The 16,400-nt window shown below is 36.6% G+C and overlaps 1 long non-coding RNA gene and 1 pseudogene across 1 annotated transcript; both read left to right on the top strand.

Annotated features, from left to right (window-relative positions):
• The first annotated feature begins 4,312 nt into the window (after positions 1–4,312).
• Positions 4,313–4,733, top strand: LOC102527112 (phosphatidylinositol N-acetylglucosaminyltransferase subunit P-like; annotated as a pseudogene).
• A 7,000-nt stretch (positions 4,734–11,733) lies between these two features.
• On the top strand, positions 11,734–13,592 carry LOC140697721 (uncharacterized). Its single transcript, XR_012074994.1, has 2 exons — positions 11,734–12,113; positions 12,365–13,592. It is a non-coding gene; the product is annotated as an uncharacterized lncRNA (long non-coding RNA).
• The last annotated feature ends 2,808 nt before the right edge of the window (positions 13,593–16,400 follow it).

The raw sequence follows: 16,400 nt of genomic DNA, 5'->3' as shown, positions 1-16,400 counted from the left end.
TGGCCAACACCCTGACTTCTAGCCTCCTGACTATGAGAGAAACTTCTGTTGTTTTAGGCCATAAAGTTTGCAGTAATTTGCTATGGCAGCCCTAGGAAAGTAACACACTACCCATCCAACTTTGCTTCCAAAACTCCTCCTTTATTTAGGAAGAGGTCTCTTCCCCATCCTTATCTCCCAAGAAATCACTGCATCTCTCTTTGTCCTCTCCTTCCACTAAAAGGAACAAAGCAAAGCAGTGTATACACCTATAAATTGCAGCTGAGGTATAACTGGCATCTTCTAGCATTCTGCTAGGCAGGGCTACTTCTCCCAGACGCTGAGAGCATACCTGGTATAAAGAGAATTTTACACATCTGTTAACTTAAATAAAAATGTTGAGAAGATATTAAGTTTTTTTAGTAAGTGCTTAGAATTATAAATAGAACAATTATTTCCCTGTCATGTTCTTCGTTCATCAAAAAGAGAAAAATATTTAAGTGAGATATTAACTTATAGCAACAGTACAAAACTATAAAAATCCTTTCTTGGCTAGTTGGTAAACTCTTAGCTGTCAGTGGCTTTAACCAACTGGACCCAAAATGACCTCTAAATTGTAATTCAATAACCCAGAATCCTAGCAAGGCTTCCTAATTATAGTTCCCATTTGGAATGTTAGATGTAGTATATGAAAAGCTCAAGAAATTAAGGAGGTCATTTATCCTTTTCCCAAAAATATCTTATATGACAACTCGTACAAAATAAATGCAATACTTTTTAATACAGTACACATTGATCGCTCAGAGAGATGTGAGGGACAGAATCTGAAATTCAGGAAGTGATCATCCTGCTGTATCCTGTGATGGTCAGTCTACACCGACCCCTGAATACCTGGTGCTACGCCTTTAGAGGTAAGCAGATGACATGGAAGGCATTCATGGAAGTGAACAAGATGAAGAAGAGGCTTAAGAAACAGCAGAAGAATACAATGATGTTTAACATGAAGAATAAATGTTTCAGAAAAAAATCAATTACCTTAACAAGTAAGAAAGACTCTCCTAGAACAGAATCAGACTTATATTTTGTGCCCCCCAAGAGTAAAGCTAACACTAATAAATGAAACTTATAGGAAGACAAATTTTGACTTGTCATAAGAGAGATTCCCAAAAATCAAGTTACCAATTGTGAACTACCCCTAGAAATGTTCATGCAAAGATTTGTAACTACTTGACAATAGTACCTTATTTATCTTTACTGCCCTAGCACAGACATTCCCATATAATAACTGATTAACATGTATTTGATATATAAAGGGAAACTCAAACGGTCCCTCCTAAACTTAGGATTCCAGTATTTTAGGATTCCAAAAGAAATGCAACCATGAGTCACTATTTTCCTTTCAATGGATCACATAGTCATAATTTTCTTTATGCTGGATAGGGATGGGTATTCCCTCAGGAAAACAAAGAAGGACCCCAAACATCTCAGTAGGAACATTTTAGGTAATATAACACAGTCGTAAGTATAAAATGTGAATTACTTAACAAGTTCAAAGATTCAAATACACTTATTTACACATATACTTAATCCCCCTAAAATTCCCTTCTTTAAGGCAAAAGTGAGTCACAATTTATCAAACCTTTACCACATACGTTAACCTCAGTGGTTTCATATTCATTTGAAAGCATTTACTGAATGCTTGTTATGTGGCAGACATGTCTCGTAGTGTCAACCAATTTAGCGAGGTAGGTACTAATACCTTCCCTTAAAGGCCAAAGGAGTTATGCAGCTTGTCCAAGTTCAGGCCTCTGCTAGCCCATACAGATCATCTGTGCAAATTAAAAACAAACAAACAAAAAAAACCAAAAAAATTCTTCTCAAGACATTTCACTTTCATTTGTCAGAAAAATGTATCATAATATACTAATTTTATTAGAAGAAAAATCTTACTGCCCTCTACCATAAAATTGTCTCAATAGATATTCAAATTGATAACTACGATATAAAGTGTGCACCTTAGATGGGTTTCTTTGTACAGTGCACAATTTACTCAACAGTGAATGACAATCCCATGAATCTCATATGAGATTTAATAAATGCAGCACCAGGCATTTTACTCCAAAGTACTACCATTGACTCCCACCCTAAATAACGATCAAGAATTTCATGTGAATTACATAACCCCCTGGCTGCATATGACTACTGTCTCCTTTCAGTACTGTTTCACACTCAAAGCACTCATAAAATGTATTTATGTCGACATAAAGCCGCTGAATACATAGAAGGCAACTAATGCTGGATGAAAGAGGGGTTTCTCAGAAAGCCCATCATCAGTATCTCCCAAACCAGAACGCTTCTCAAAAGCCTGGTTTTACCTACCAGGCAAAATGAAAAATATTCTTAACATTAATATAAAATCATTTTTCTCACATCAAGCAAATACTCTGTTGGAACACAAAGGACTTAATTACTACCAAAAAATGATTTTAAGCAGATTCCACTAAGATGGGATCTTAGTGCTTCAGATAAAATTCAAAGTCAAGTCGAAGTGTTTCAGGCCATATTCAGTCAAATTGTGGAAGAAAAGTACTTAGATAACACGGTTTTTTATGAAAACATTTTGCCTTTCCCTAGAGGAAGATATCCCAGAGTGTGAAATGGCCTTAACACTCAGTGAAAATAACAATGTCTTTAGAAAGAGCAAGTACGTTTATGTGGTGCTTTATTCATCCAAACCACCCTTATTGTGTCTCTACTATGTTGCAAGTTTTGTGTTAGATACTGAGAACACAGTGACGATCAGATCCAGACCATAATCTGCTCTCATTCCAGCAGGCAAAATTAATGTAAAAAAGGAAAGTATGATAATTGTTGCAATAGAAATCTAGAAAAAATGTCATAGGCCCACTCACTCCTGCCTTTATCTATTCTCCATACATAATTTCTTGGAATTTGGGTAAACAGAGTTCACAGAATTTTAAGCATGCTTTAAAAGTAACTTAAAAACCAATCACTATCATCGTATCTGGCACACAGTAAATACATAATAGATGTGGAATGAATAAATAAATGAACTTTCCAGCTTACAAATGAGAGTTGGGCCACAAGCAAATATCCCCATCAATTATAAAAGAAGTGTTCATGAATGCAAAATATTTTTAAATAGCCAGAAGCCTAAAACAATTTGAGTGGAGAAAAGAAACCATTTAAACACAAACCTTATTCTGAACCAGCTTAAAACATACATAAACTATCTCCTATGTCTGTTAAGCTATTCAATGATGTATTTTCAGCATCTCGGCAGCACATTTATTTTTATTTTCAAAGTCATGTGGATTATTGTTTTTCCCTAAATTCCAATCATATCTATCAATCAGGCTTTGACAAGAGTGATCAATTACTAAGACCTCTAAAAATTTCCATTATTTTCTACCATCCTGACAAATAAGATCTGGGTTTAAATACAAAAAAGAGATTGAGAGAGAGACAGAGAGACAGATTTTTCCTTGCTGTATAGAGGGGATCTCTATACTCATGAATTCCAACTTCCCAGGTGGGTAATTTGAGGTTTGTACCCTTAACAATCTTAACAACTCCATCCCATACTAATCAAGCCTCCTCAAAGACATTTCACTGAAAACAGAAGCAAAACACTACATAACCGACTCACTTTTTCTTCTAATCCTGTTTTTGGACTTCTTTTCATTCATCTCACATTCTATTATAAGTAACTTGAGGATGAGGACAAAGCCTGCGTTGTTCTCGCTCATTAGCACCTAGCCCAGCACCGTACGTAATGAAATACTTACAAAATGCCTCTGATGACTGTTCTACACAGAAGGCCACCGCACAAACGAAACTCAGAAGCCGGCACTTCTTAAAAAAACATGCTCTGAGTCAATAACTGATATGAAGGAGAATCACAAAATACTACAATCAAAAAAGGTCTTCACCCTATTTAAAATACAGCTCTTGTCAACACTTCGTTGAACTCTGTTAGCTTCTCCCATACTAATTCCCACCACCACCACTTACCAGAAAATAGTTCCAAAATTTCTATGTGGAGTCCATGGGGCTCGAGAAGGAAAGAAAGAAGAATATAAATCCACTCTACAGCTCGCGCGCTCCGACCGGCGACGGTGGCGGTGCGCCTGCGCCCGGGGGATGGCATCCCGGCGACTTGACCTTTCCCTCCTCAGTTTCTCCTCTTCCAGCCCCAGCGGCTCCCGGGTAGGCGCTTGCGCAGGGGACTCGGCACTCAGGTGGTCAAGCTACCAAGAAGGATCCCTGTGGGCGCTTCGAGGACCCAAGACTGTCTAAAGCCACAGGGGAAATGGTGGAAAATTCACCATTGCCATTTCCGGGAAGAGCGACGTATGGCTTTGTTCGTTCGTTAAGCTCCCAGTTTTGGTGCACACTATATCTCGTGCGAGCTTTTATTTCTGAATCTTGTCTAACTTCTTAGGCTTAACCTACTGGGCTCAAAAATATTAGGCAGTTGCAATGCCTGTCTACCTCATTATTACTATAGAAACCCGTTACATTGACTTATTTGGAATAAACATGATAAGTACCTCCCCACCCAACTCCATTCATGTAATCACAGATAACTACGCTAAAAACCAACAGCAGAAGAAACATTGAGGCCATCCAGCATTAAAAGATATTCCTATTTATGAAGTAACTAAAGTAAGTTAACTACTTTAAACTAAACATTCTTCCTTATAGCCAAAGAACTTTACACCAAAAACTAAATTGTATGTAGACTGACACCAAACACCTATTATGTATCTGATATAATAATGTTGATCATAATTATTTTCACTATCTCTCTTATTAACACTTGGTATTGAAATATTAAAAAAGTAAGTTGAAATTATCTAAATTCCCTTAATATTGTAAATGTTCTCAAATATTACACATTGATAGAAAAAATAAAATTCTGCATTACTATATGGATATAGATAACTCAATAGTATAACTACATAAGTATACTCTATATGTGTATATATATAGTATATATAGTATGTTCTATAGTATAACATAGTATACTTGAAGAGAAGAGCCACTTGTCTGTAACTCAGTGAAATTCTGAAACCATAATGCCTACAGTTTTCTTAGATATTGATATTCAATACAGTTTAAGGACAACAATTAAATAGGAACAGACAATTTGGGTTACACAATTAAGGTGGCACCAAAAAGCATCTTCCAATATACTATGAATTCTGTACAGTGAAACACTGATAGGTTAGTTCTTGATTCAAAAAGAAAGTAAGTTTCCTTTTGAGAAATAGGCATCATCGTTGCCTGCTGTCTACCAATCTTCAGGTTCCTTCATCTTTCATAGGTGCATGTATGCTGGTCTGATAAGGAACAGCACAGACAGAAATGTTAAAAATCTCTATGTATTAGAAACTTAAGAAAATCATTAAAAAGAGACTCAAGTACTTACATGGTGGAATTTTTGTGCTCTCCTAGCTCTCCTCATTAACAAAGTTTCTCATTACCCCTAAGAGTTCAAACACAAATAAATATTTCTACTACTTCCAGGTCCAGTTCCACCTAATTTCACTCTTCTCTACTGAAATCAAATGTGCATCTGGTTTACACAAGGTACAGCCAGTACTAGGCAACTAGTAAGTAAGTGCTCATATTTTGCTAAACAGATATTTATTACAAATGTACGTAAACTTTGTACAAAGTGCCGGAATATGAGGGATTATGCAAAGATACATAAAAAGGATAGCCTGATTTGTAATTTAAACAAATAGAATGAATAAAAATACAAATAAAATAAAACAGTGAAGAGAAGAAATGAAATGAAAGGAAATAACATGATAAAGTAAAAAGGAATGGACAAATTGTTTTTCTACTCTTGGCTCATTCTTACATGATTATCATACTGTTGTTCTACATTTTTCTAAATTACTCTATCAACCTAAAGACATAGTCTATTATATTTTTCCACCATGTCTTTAAAACCTGCCCTAATGGAGAATATAAATTTAATGGAGTAAATAAACAGGAAGACATCACACAAGAGAAAATTCTATACAGACCAAAACCAACACTGTGAAAATAACTACCTCAAGCATTAAGGCATCAGCTTATTAACTGTTGCCTGAAATAAATCATCTAATTGTTTTCTCAAATTTTTATTTCTTAAACTCCACCATTTGTGCCTTTGAAGTGCGGACTTCAGAAGTTAGAAGTGACATTCCTAGTGGTATTTACAGTCAAGAGTAAATCTTTTAAGAGTAGTTCAGGCTGGATTTCTAGGTTTATCATAACAGGATGTAATTTTGCATATAAACATGCATATGATTTTCTAAAGATTAAAAGATTCCTTTCTAGTTGTGTTCCTCATGGAGAAAGAGTCTGACCAAAAACCAAATGACAAGGCCTCTAGCTTTTAAATTACCTTTACTGAGTAAGAGGGGATCCTGGCACCTTATTACTCAATCCCTCTATAGGGTTGGTGTGCAGGAACTAGCAGCCCATGGTTGCCAGAGTTTTGAAAACCTGGAAAAAATAACATGAAACTTCCATGCTCAAACACACCCATTTGCACATGGGCTGACTTCCATCCAGGAGATAGTCCTGACCTCTTTAGAAATTGAAGAGTAAGCCAGGGAATCAGCTCATAATCAGGGAATTATGTGCTTCTGCTCTGTCTCAAGGGCCCCAATCCACATCCCAGTGGCTCTGATAAGCTTCCATGACCAAACCCACAAACAAGAGGCAGAAGACCTGAGGCTCACAAATGACCCATCCAGGCTCTTCTGTGGAGGCAACACAGTTTCTACCCAACACCCTCTGAGGAATGTGAACCATCTGTCCAGGATTAAACTGCTTTACCCTCTTTGTATATAAATTATTCACTACCCCTCTCATTTTGCATATTTTGCTCTCCATTTTCTCTGTCTATTCCCTGCTCTCACTTCACCAATTTTTCTCTGATCTACTTCAATTGCTTTGTGCTCTACTCCCTTCAGAAACTTAAAAAGGAAATGGATTCATTAGCCACATAACTGAATCATAAATTTCTTTTTTGACATACTGAGGAGTATGGAAAGCTGTCTAGTGACTTCTCTGATACTCAGTTTTTTAGAAAACAATTCCTTAAATTATCCTGATTTATGCCTTTGAACTACTTCGTCTTTGATAGCATGCTAGCATTAAAATGTGGAACGTTAGGAAAACCCATTGCCGTCGTCAGTGCTACCACATGAACAGCAGGGGGCAATAGCATACCAAGAATTGTGGAAACTGTCTCAGCCTGTAGGAAACTGTTGGATTGCTGCACTGGGTCTGTGTACCCTAGCGCGATGATCTCAGCTCTCAGATGAAGTCTTTTGTTTTGTGTCCTATTTTACAATGCACTGTTCAGTTTTCTATGAGTTGTGACTTATTCAGACAGCATTTCACTGTGACAGTTTAGCTTAAGAAAAGGAAAGGTGGAGGAAAAAAAAGAGGAAAGAGGAAGAAAATTAAAGTGCTGCCAAATGAAACACAGAAAGACAAGGAAGAAGTAATCCTGCCTGTATATAAAGTTTGTCCCTTCTCTTTTCCCATCCATTTGAATCTTGAACATTGTTTTTCTGGATTACAGACTTAATTCACCCCATCCCTTCCCCCGTAGACACACCGATTTCATTCTATCTTCTCTACCATACGGTTTTCTGTTAAAACAACAGATTTCTTCATAAAAAGAAAAAAACTGTTTTAAGCCAAATATTTGACTTTTTAGAAGAATTCAAAAAACTTCTATGTCATGTGCTGGCCTTTAGTCAAGCTTCTCTGTACAGAATTGTAATGTTTTTCTCTGCTTTTTAAACATTTATTAGTCAAGATACATTTCATTGATATGTTTCAATAAGGTTCTTCCCCTGTAAATTCACACCTTCAGCCAAACAGCAAAAAGCTGTAGTTGTGAACCTATATCTGACACTGTGTTTGGGGGTAAATATAAAGTGGGAACTGGAACACCAGAGATCTGAATATAACAAGGATCATTTCCACTACACTGGAAAGGTGTTTCATCATCCAACCTTCAAAATCAGCAAGATTAAACTATTTCATGCATAATTTGAGTTGCACCCCAAAATATAAAACTCGTAAGATTCACTTTCTCTCCTACCTAAGCTGTAATTCCCACTTATTAATGTATTCCTACAAAGTTATTAATTTATGACAGTAGGATGGCAGAAGTAATTTTATTTCAACATGTGGCACCCAAATTCCTCTTCAAGGGATTGTTCACTCTCTGACACTGACGGCTCTAATGATCTCTTGACCTCATTCCCTCTGGCTTATCTCCTAACATTCTCCTGCACATACCACTCTAGTCACATCAGCCTCTTCGCTGCCCTTTGAAAATACACCAAGAAATCTTGTGCCTCTGGGCCTTGCCCAGCTGTTCTCTCAGTCAGGGTTAAGTCTTACCTCACTTATCAAAATGACTCATACCTTCGTCTACTTCAAGAGTTTGTGCAAAAGTCACCTTCTCAGTGAGACCTTCCCTGACCACCTACTTAAAATGCAAAATACCTCCCCTCCAGCATTTCCTACCCTCCCCCTCTCCTTTATTTTCCTCAATAGCATTTATCATCAAATATGCTATATATTACATATAAATACAATATAAAAATGAGACATCTGAGTTCAAACATATCAACCAATAGACAGCTTGACCCCCCCATTAAAAGGACAAAAAAACCCAGTTGATTCCAAAGCAAAACCCAACTCTATGCTCTATACAAAAGACAAAGACACACCTAAAGCGAAGTAATTCAGAAATGCTAACAGTGAAAGGCTGCACAAAGGAATACCAAGAAAGGATAAAGACAAAGAAAGAATTATGATTCGGAAATACAATTAAGTAGTATTCAGATCAAAAAGCCACTACCAAGTCAAACAGCACCTTATAATGTTAAAGGCTACAATTTGCCATGAAAATAAAATATTTATGAAAGATATGCAGCAAATAACAGTAGCTTCTTTCATTCAGCAGAAACTACAAGAGATTCAAAAAGACTAGAAACACATAAATAGAGCAAATTTTGGTATGCTTCTTAGTCCAAGATCAAAAAATGGTACCAAAAAACATTTAGAATAATTGAGTTTACAGTCACATATAGAGACATGGATAAGTTACATAAAGAAAAATTCAAATAATATTCTCCATCAACAAAATAATAAAAGTAGGAATCCACAGCAATCATAGCCTTTCTACCTTGAAATTTAAATTTTTTCTATTAAACATAGCTTGGCTCAGGGAAAAAATACCAACTGATACAGAAAATTTCTAGAAAAAAATCATGAAAACATGTTATCAGAGTTTATAAGATACTGCTAAAAATGTTCGAAATAAGATTCATGGAAAATATTTATATTAATAAAAAATGAGAGAAATAAATGAGTTAGACATTACACTCAAAATGTTAGAAATATCAAAGACTAGCTTTTTTTTGTCCCACTTTGGACTTTTAAATTAAGCAACCTATATTTGAAAACAACCTGAATCAAATAAACCCAGCTGTATTAAACTGCATTTAGCACTCTTATAATGCATTATAACATTGGAAGTTATTATATAAATTATGGAAAAGTTATTTTGAAGTTATTATATAAATTATGGAAAAAAGTAAGCAATTCTGTTAACATTATTAGAAACTATGCTTTTCAGGAGAAAAGAGATGCAATATAAAATTAAAGAAGTAAAAAAAAATTCTGTAATCTTTCATTAGAATTGGAATACCACCACAAATTTATTATTTATCTTTCTTTGAAAAACTACATATTCTCTAGAACTTGTATTGAAAAGTCTGACAAGTAACAAGACTTTAACCCATGAACAACCTTACATACACAGATTGTGGTCACCAAATACGTTTTTCACTGAAAGCAATGAAGTCTCCTTTGAGAAATGGCTGATTCTGGGTCTAGAGCAGTAAATGAGACTGTTCCAATATGAGACTGGGACTCTTATTAAAGTGTCTGAAAGCAAGGAAGCTATCAAGACATTTGAGGTTGTCAAATGAACAGAGAAGCCAAAGATGGGCAATTTGAGCTTTAAAATGAATAATCACTGCAATTATGTAAGTGTAAATAGAGATGCCAATATAATCAATGCAAAACTAGAAGCAATAGGAGATTAAGATAGCAAGATATAAAATTACATACAGAAATCAGTATGTTCATATATTGAAGCAATAAGCAGTTACAGGGGAAAACAGAAGAGATGACTCATTTACATTACCAAAGAAATTTTTTTAAATATCCTAGGACTAAACCTAATAAGAATTGTGCAAAACCTGTATGAGGGAAGCTTTAAAGCTTTCCTGAAAGATACAAAACTGCTGACTTGAGTAAAATGAAAAATAAAACTTGCTCAATTGAATAATGCAAAATCATAAATTGATGCCAATTTTAAAGTAATTTTATGGAGTTAGATTCTATAATTTACATGGAAAAAATAAATAAGCAAGACTATCCAAAAAACAGGAAAGAAAATAAGATAACAGTATGAGGCAGGCCTAGATCTATGAGATATTGGAAAATATACCGTTTCTATAATTAAAGCAGTAAAATATTAGCCCACGAGTAGTCAAGCAGATCTATGTGGAAAAAAAAGAAAATACAGATATAGAGCCAAGTACAATGTGGAAATTTATGTATGTGATAAAAGTGGTATCTCAAATCACTGGGAGATAAATGGACTTAATAAAATTAAACGTTGGAACAGCTAGAGAGTCCTTTGAAATAGAAAAAAATGGATATAAAATCACCTAGGAGAATTCCAGCCAAAAACAAAAAATTCAACGTGAATCTTACAGCGAGGACGAATATGAGTACCCAAATTGAAGGATATTCTGGAAAACCGCTGGCCTGAACTTTTCAAAAAGTTAGTGCCACGAAAAAAATAAATAAACAAAAAAGGCTGGGGAAATAGTCTAAATTAAAAGAAACTAGAGACTCGATCTTTGTTAAATTCTGGATTTATATTTTACAAACAACAATAGGGCAAGAAAGGATTTGGCGTAGGGTGGGGGATACAATCGAGGAAAATCTAATATGACCTATATATTACATTATAGTAATGCGACACCGTTTAGTGGATTCTGACTTCCTGTGTCTGAAGAGCCTAATGATACATTTCTTAAAGATACTACACTGCAATCCTATAGGACAGTAGTCCTCAATTGGGGCGATTTTGCACTGCCCTGCCCCCCACACACATCTGACAATGTCTGAAAACATTTTTGGTTGTCACCAGCGGAGGAGGGGAAGGGAGGGTTGCTACTGGCATCTAGTGCGCAGAGGCCAGAAATGCTACTAAACACTTGTGCAATGCACAAGACATCTCCCCTCCCCCACAACAAAGAATCGTCACACCCAAAATCAATAGCGCCACGGCAATGATGTAGGAGAATCCCTTACTCCTACAAGACAGTAGTGATATATTAGGCTGAAATAAATGAAATTGTCCTTTGCGTACGTCAAACATTGGTCATATTTAAGGGTGAAGAGTTATGATGTACACAACTAACTCAAACATTTCCGCAAAAAACACTGTTCGCGTCCTTCCGCCCAGCTTCCCTCCTCCCTCGGGTACCCAGGCGGGGTCGCACTCCTCCCGGGCTGAGGACCCACCGGGCCTGCGCTGTGGGAGCAGCGGGCGAGCAGCTCTGCGCAGGCGCTAGGCGGCCGCACCCACAGGGCGCGTCTCCAAAAGTTACAGATGCGCTGGCGGAGCGCTCAGTTGGCGGGGCTGCCCACCGCAGAGAAGAGGAAAGAAAACTCCCGAGACGCTCCGTTGTCATCTCCAGATGTGGCAACGCCGCTTACCTGCTTGAATACCGCTCCTTTGCCGTCCGCTGAGGGCTGCAGTGAGCATGGCTTATCGTTTGGAGCCTTCTGCCAGGAAGTGCCAGTGATGTGTGGCCCGCGGTGCCTGACCATCCCGGTCCAGACTGGATTCTCCAGAGATGAGCTTTTACCCTTCCTTAGTGGATTCTGACTTCCTGTGTCCGACGAGCCTGGGCATTACTAAATCTGATAACGCTAACCGAAAGTTTCCTTGCAGGCCCAGTCCCCACCTGGCTCCTCACCAGCAAGAGCTTACCCAGGTAACATTTTAAAATACCTTAAAATTTTTCAGCCTAGAGTTTCTTATTCAAGGAATTGGTAGTCTTCTGTGAAAAGCCAGGTAGCAAATATTTTAGGGTTTGCAGGCCAGGAACAGTCTTTGGGGCTTATTTGTCTTTTTTTTTTTTTTTTTTAACAACCTCATACTAATGTAAAAACCGCTCTCAGCTTCTGGCCTTACATAAAACAGAGGGATAACAATGATCAGGCTCTGATCTTTCCATTTATCCAGCACGCAGGCTAGAGCTTCGGCTCCTCGTCCGACCAGTTTTGCAGTAAAGACTTCGGTTCCAGAAGGACTACGACTCGATGGGTTCACTGGGTCCCACCTGCTGAGGCTTCACAATTTTTTGGGTCCCTACACTTGCACCTCTGCTCTTCCCCGCCGGGTGGCCGCTACTGAGTTCCTGGCAGTCAGCAAGACCGCCAGGAAATCCCCAGACCAGCAGCCACACCCTCCTTCACTCTAAAATGGCAATCCCTTCCTATCTGGGCACAAAAGCCAGAGTCCTTACACTGTTGGTAAATTGGTATAAACGTAATACAAGGAGATCTCAGACCACTGTATCCTTATAGCATTTTTTCTAGTGATAAATGTAATACATGTCCACAATGGCAATTTGGAAAATACTGAAAAGTATATAGAAGAACATTAAAATTCAGCATAATTTCAACCCACAAAAATTAACTGTCAAAATGCTTATGTATTCTTTTAGCTCTTCTTTTAAATGCATACTAATAGTGCAACTTACTGAACTGGATTTTAAAAAAAAATCTTAATGAACTTTTGTTGAAGTATAAAATCCAGGAAAGTGGGCAAACTGTAAATGTACAGTTCAGTAAACTTTCAAAGACTAACACAAACACACCTTGCAGCCAATACCCAGATCAAGAAATAGAGAAAGCCTAGCTCCTCCAGCTCCCTGCCCAGCCAGGGGCAACTTCTCCCCAAGTGTAACCGCTGTCTTATCCTCAAATACACGGATTAGTTTTGTCTTTTCTTTAATTTCACAAGAAGTGAATTATTAAGTAAATATTCTTAAGTAGTTTATTTCTTTCACTCCATAATATATTTGAGATTCATCCATTGTTGTGTGTAACAGGTATTTTATGCTGTATGGCAGTTAATTGTGTGAATGTATTGCAGCTTACCATTTATACAGTTTTTTTAAGTTTCAGTTATATTGAGATACAATGCACATACCATACAATTTTCATCCATTAAAGTGTATAGTTTAATGTTTCTTTAGTGTATGCACGGGTAATAGTGTATGCAACCACTGGCAGGCACAATCAATTGTACAACACTTTAATCACCTCAAAACAACTGCATACTGTCTAGCTGTCACTCCCCTTTGATACCCTCCATCCTTTCTAGTCCTCAGCAACCACTAATTTACTTTTTGTCTCTGTAGATTTACCTGTTCTGGTCATGTTATTAAAATGGAATCATATAATAAGTCTTTTGTGACTGATCCCTTATATTGATACTGGGTTATTCATGTTACTTCCAGGCTTGGGGCTATTACAAATAATACTGCTGTGAACATTATTATATTCATCAGTATATGTATCTAAAGATATGTATGTATCACATAGATACACATTTCTATTGAGATATACACCTAGAAGTAGAATAGCTCCAACATAGGTTTTGTTGATAGTGCCAGTTTTTCAAATTTACTCTCCCAGCAGCAGTGTATAATGAGTTTTCATTGCTCCACACCCTCACCAACAGTTGGTGATTGTATGGTTTCAATTTACACTTCTGTTTAAAAAAAAAAATTTATACTTCTCTGATGACTAACGTAAGAGAGCCTCTTTTCATGTAATTATTAGTCATGTGAATATCCGCTTTAGTAAAATGCCTTTTGGTTCTTTATTTCATTTTTGGTCAAGGAGAGAGTTGTTTATCTTTTTCTATTTGTTTTATATATTCTAGTTGTGAGGCCATTTTCATTTATGAGCACTGCAAAAAAAAAAAAAAAAAGAAGCAAAACAAAACACTTTTCCTAACCCGTGACTTGCATTTTAACTATCTCATTGTTAAATTTTAATGACTATAAAATTTTTCTGGAAGTCTAATTTATCAGCCTTCTTTTGTGGTTAGTGCCTTTGCTATCCTAAGAAATCACTGCCTACAGGAACCTTCTCCTATGTTATCATCTAAAAAAAAATGTTTTTCTTTGAATTTTTAAATCTATTAACCATGTAGAATTGATTTTAGTAGAGTATGCAGTAAATGTTAATTTTTTTTTTCATATAGCTATCCAGCTTACCCAGGCCCTTTTCTTGAAAGACCATTCTTTTCCTACTGCCCTGCAGTGTCACCTTTCTCATAAATAATAAAATCATAAATCAGTGCAGATGTTAAAATTAGTACATAAGGTCTCATAGTTTTCTAGTAGCTTCTTTAGGATTTTCTATGTTAAGGAATCTTACTAAAATAAGATGTAATGTGTGAAGAAGTAGAGAATTTTGAGAGAGATACAGATAATTTTTTTAATGAGATGGAAATCTCACAACTGAAAAATACAGTATCTGAAATAATTTGATAGAATTATCAGTAGGTTGGACACAGTAGTAGAAAGCATCATTAAACTTGAAGTCCGGTCGCTAGAAATCATCCAAATATAAGTAAACTGAGAGATATTTTCAATAAACAAAGCATCAATGACTGATAGAATACCATCAAGTGATCTAACATATATGAAACCGAAATCCTAAAAAGGAAGGAGAGAGAGCCTGGGGCAGGAAAATATTTGAAAAAATATTAGCTGACGTTTTCCAGAATCGATCAACTATATTTTATCTGGGATGTTTACTTGTTTTCAATGAAGAGTGTATCCCAGTAATCTGGCTTGCCATGAATGGGATTTAGAAGTTAGCATAAATAAAGTTTTACATCTACAGGAATGAGGAGCAGGGCATTTTAAAGATGCACAAAATGTAGAAAAATACTTTGTTGGTGGACCTGTCCCAAACATTACTGTACTTTTATCATAAATGTTGCCTACCCACTAGTACCATCCCAATCATAGTAATACCTAAATGTTCTCCTGGTTTTTCAAAACATCACCTCGGTGCATAGTATGGCCCTCCATCCATTGAGAACCCCTCTCTCACATGATCTGCCACTGCCTCCTTTCCCCCATGCCATTTCTAACTTCATCTTTTAATGCTCATATCTCTAAAACCACACTGACCTCTTTCCATCTCGGGGCTCTGGGGATGGCTTCTCTTGCTTCCTGAATGGTCCTCCCCGAGACACCTATATGACTGACCCTTTTCTCCTCCTCAGGTTTTGTTCAAATGTCTTTTTTTTTTTTCAGTAAAACCTAGAGATTAAAACAAAACAAAAAACTTGCACATTCATTCCCCCATTTCTAGTTAATTTTTATCTGTAACCTTTATTTGAAATGCCGTGCATTTTAATTATTTAATTTCCTTACTATCTCACTTTCCTCACCACTAGAATATAAGTTCCTGTGAGGAGAGAGGAATTTACCAATTATGTTCTCTGTAGTGTCTTCATTCCTTAAATGAGTAAAAAATTATAACTGCTAACATTTTTCTCAGGGCTGGCATATGGGCAGCCTAAATTTATCCCTAATAACCCCTGAATCTTTCAAGATGTTTCTTCAGTTTTTCATGAATAAAGTCTTGACAGTATTCCAGTAATTTTTACATTTTTAAGGTTTACTTGAGAGTCTTATCCAGAAAGGATTAGAGCAGTAAAAGCACCAGCTTTTCACCAAGGAGAATAAGAAATGTGATATGGTTGTTTCCAAAGCAACAAAAAGCTCTGCCTTGTTAAGTAGACTGAGGGCTCCTCCTTATTGGATTGAACTATCCAATCACATAACTGACGGTCCCCACACAAAGAAAAAAGTGCTTAGAGCTGTCATCACAAAGAAATTTGCCTATCAAATTATAAGCTAATTTGTACCAACTTTTTTTTCTTCAGGCATTCAGGTATCACGATGGATGATGAACTCTCAAAAAGGAAAAAGATGGAAAATCATCAAAATTACCAAAAACTGTACTCCCAACTAAATAAGTGTTTCCTTGTAGCATGTGCAGAGTCAAGGGAAATTAAATTCCTACATTATTTAATCTACTAACAACCTATTTACCCAGTGTCTTAATCTAGGTTATTCTTGAAAGCAGAGCCTTCAAAGGTAGACACATCTATATTTGGGAATGTGATCCCAGGGAACAGGAATGAGACAGGAGTGAACAGGGGAAAAGGGAAAGAAAATCCAAGC

This window comes from Vicugna pacos, chromosome 1, assembly GCF_048564905.1.
Source record: "Vicugna pacos chromosome 1, VicPac4, whole genome shotgun sequence".
NCBI classification, from domain to species: Eukaryota; Metazoa; Chordata; class Mammalia; order Artiodactyla; family Camelidae; genus Vicugna; species Vicugna pacos.
Note: the sequence above shows the minus strand (reverse complement) of the source record. Positions and strands in the feature narration are given on the sequence as shown.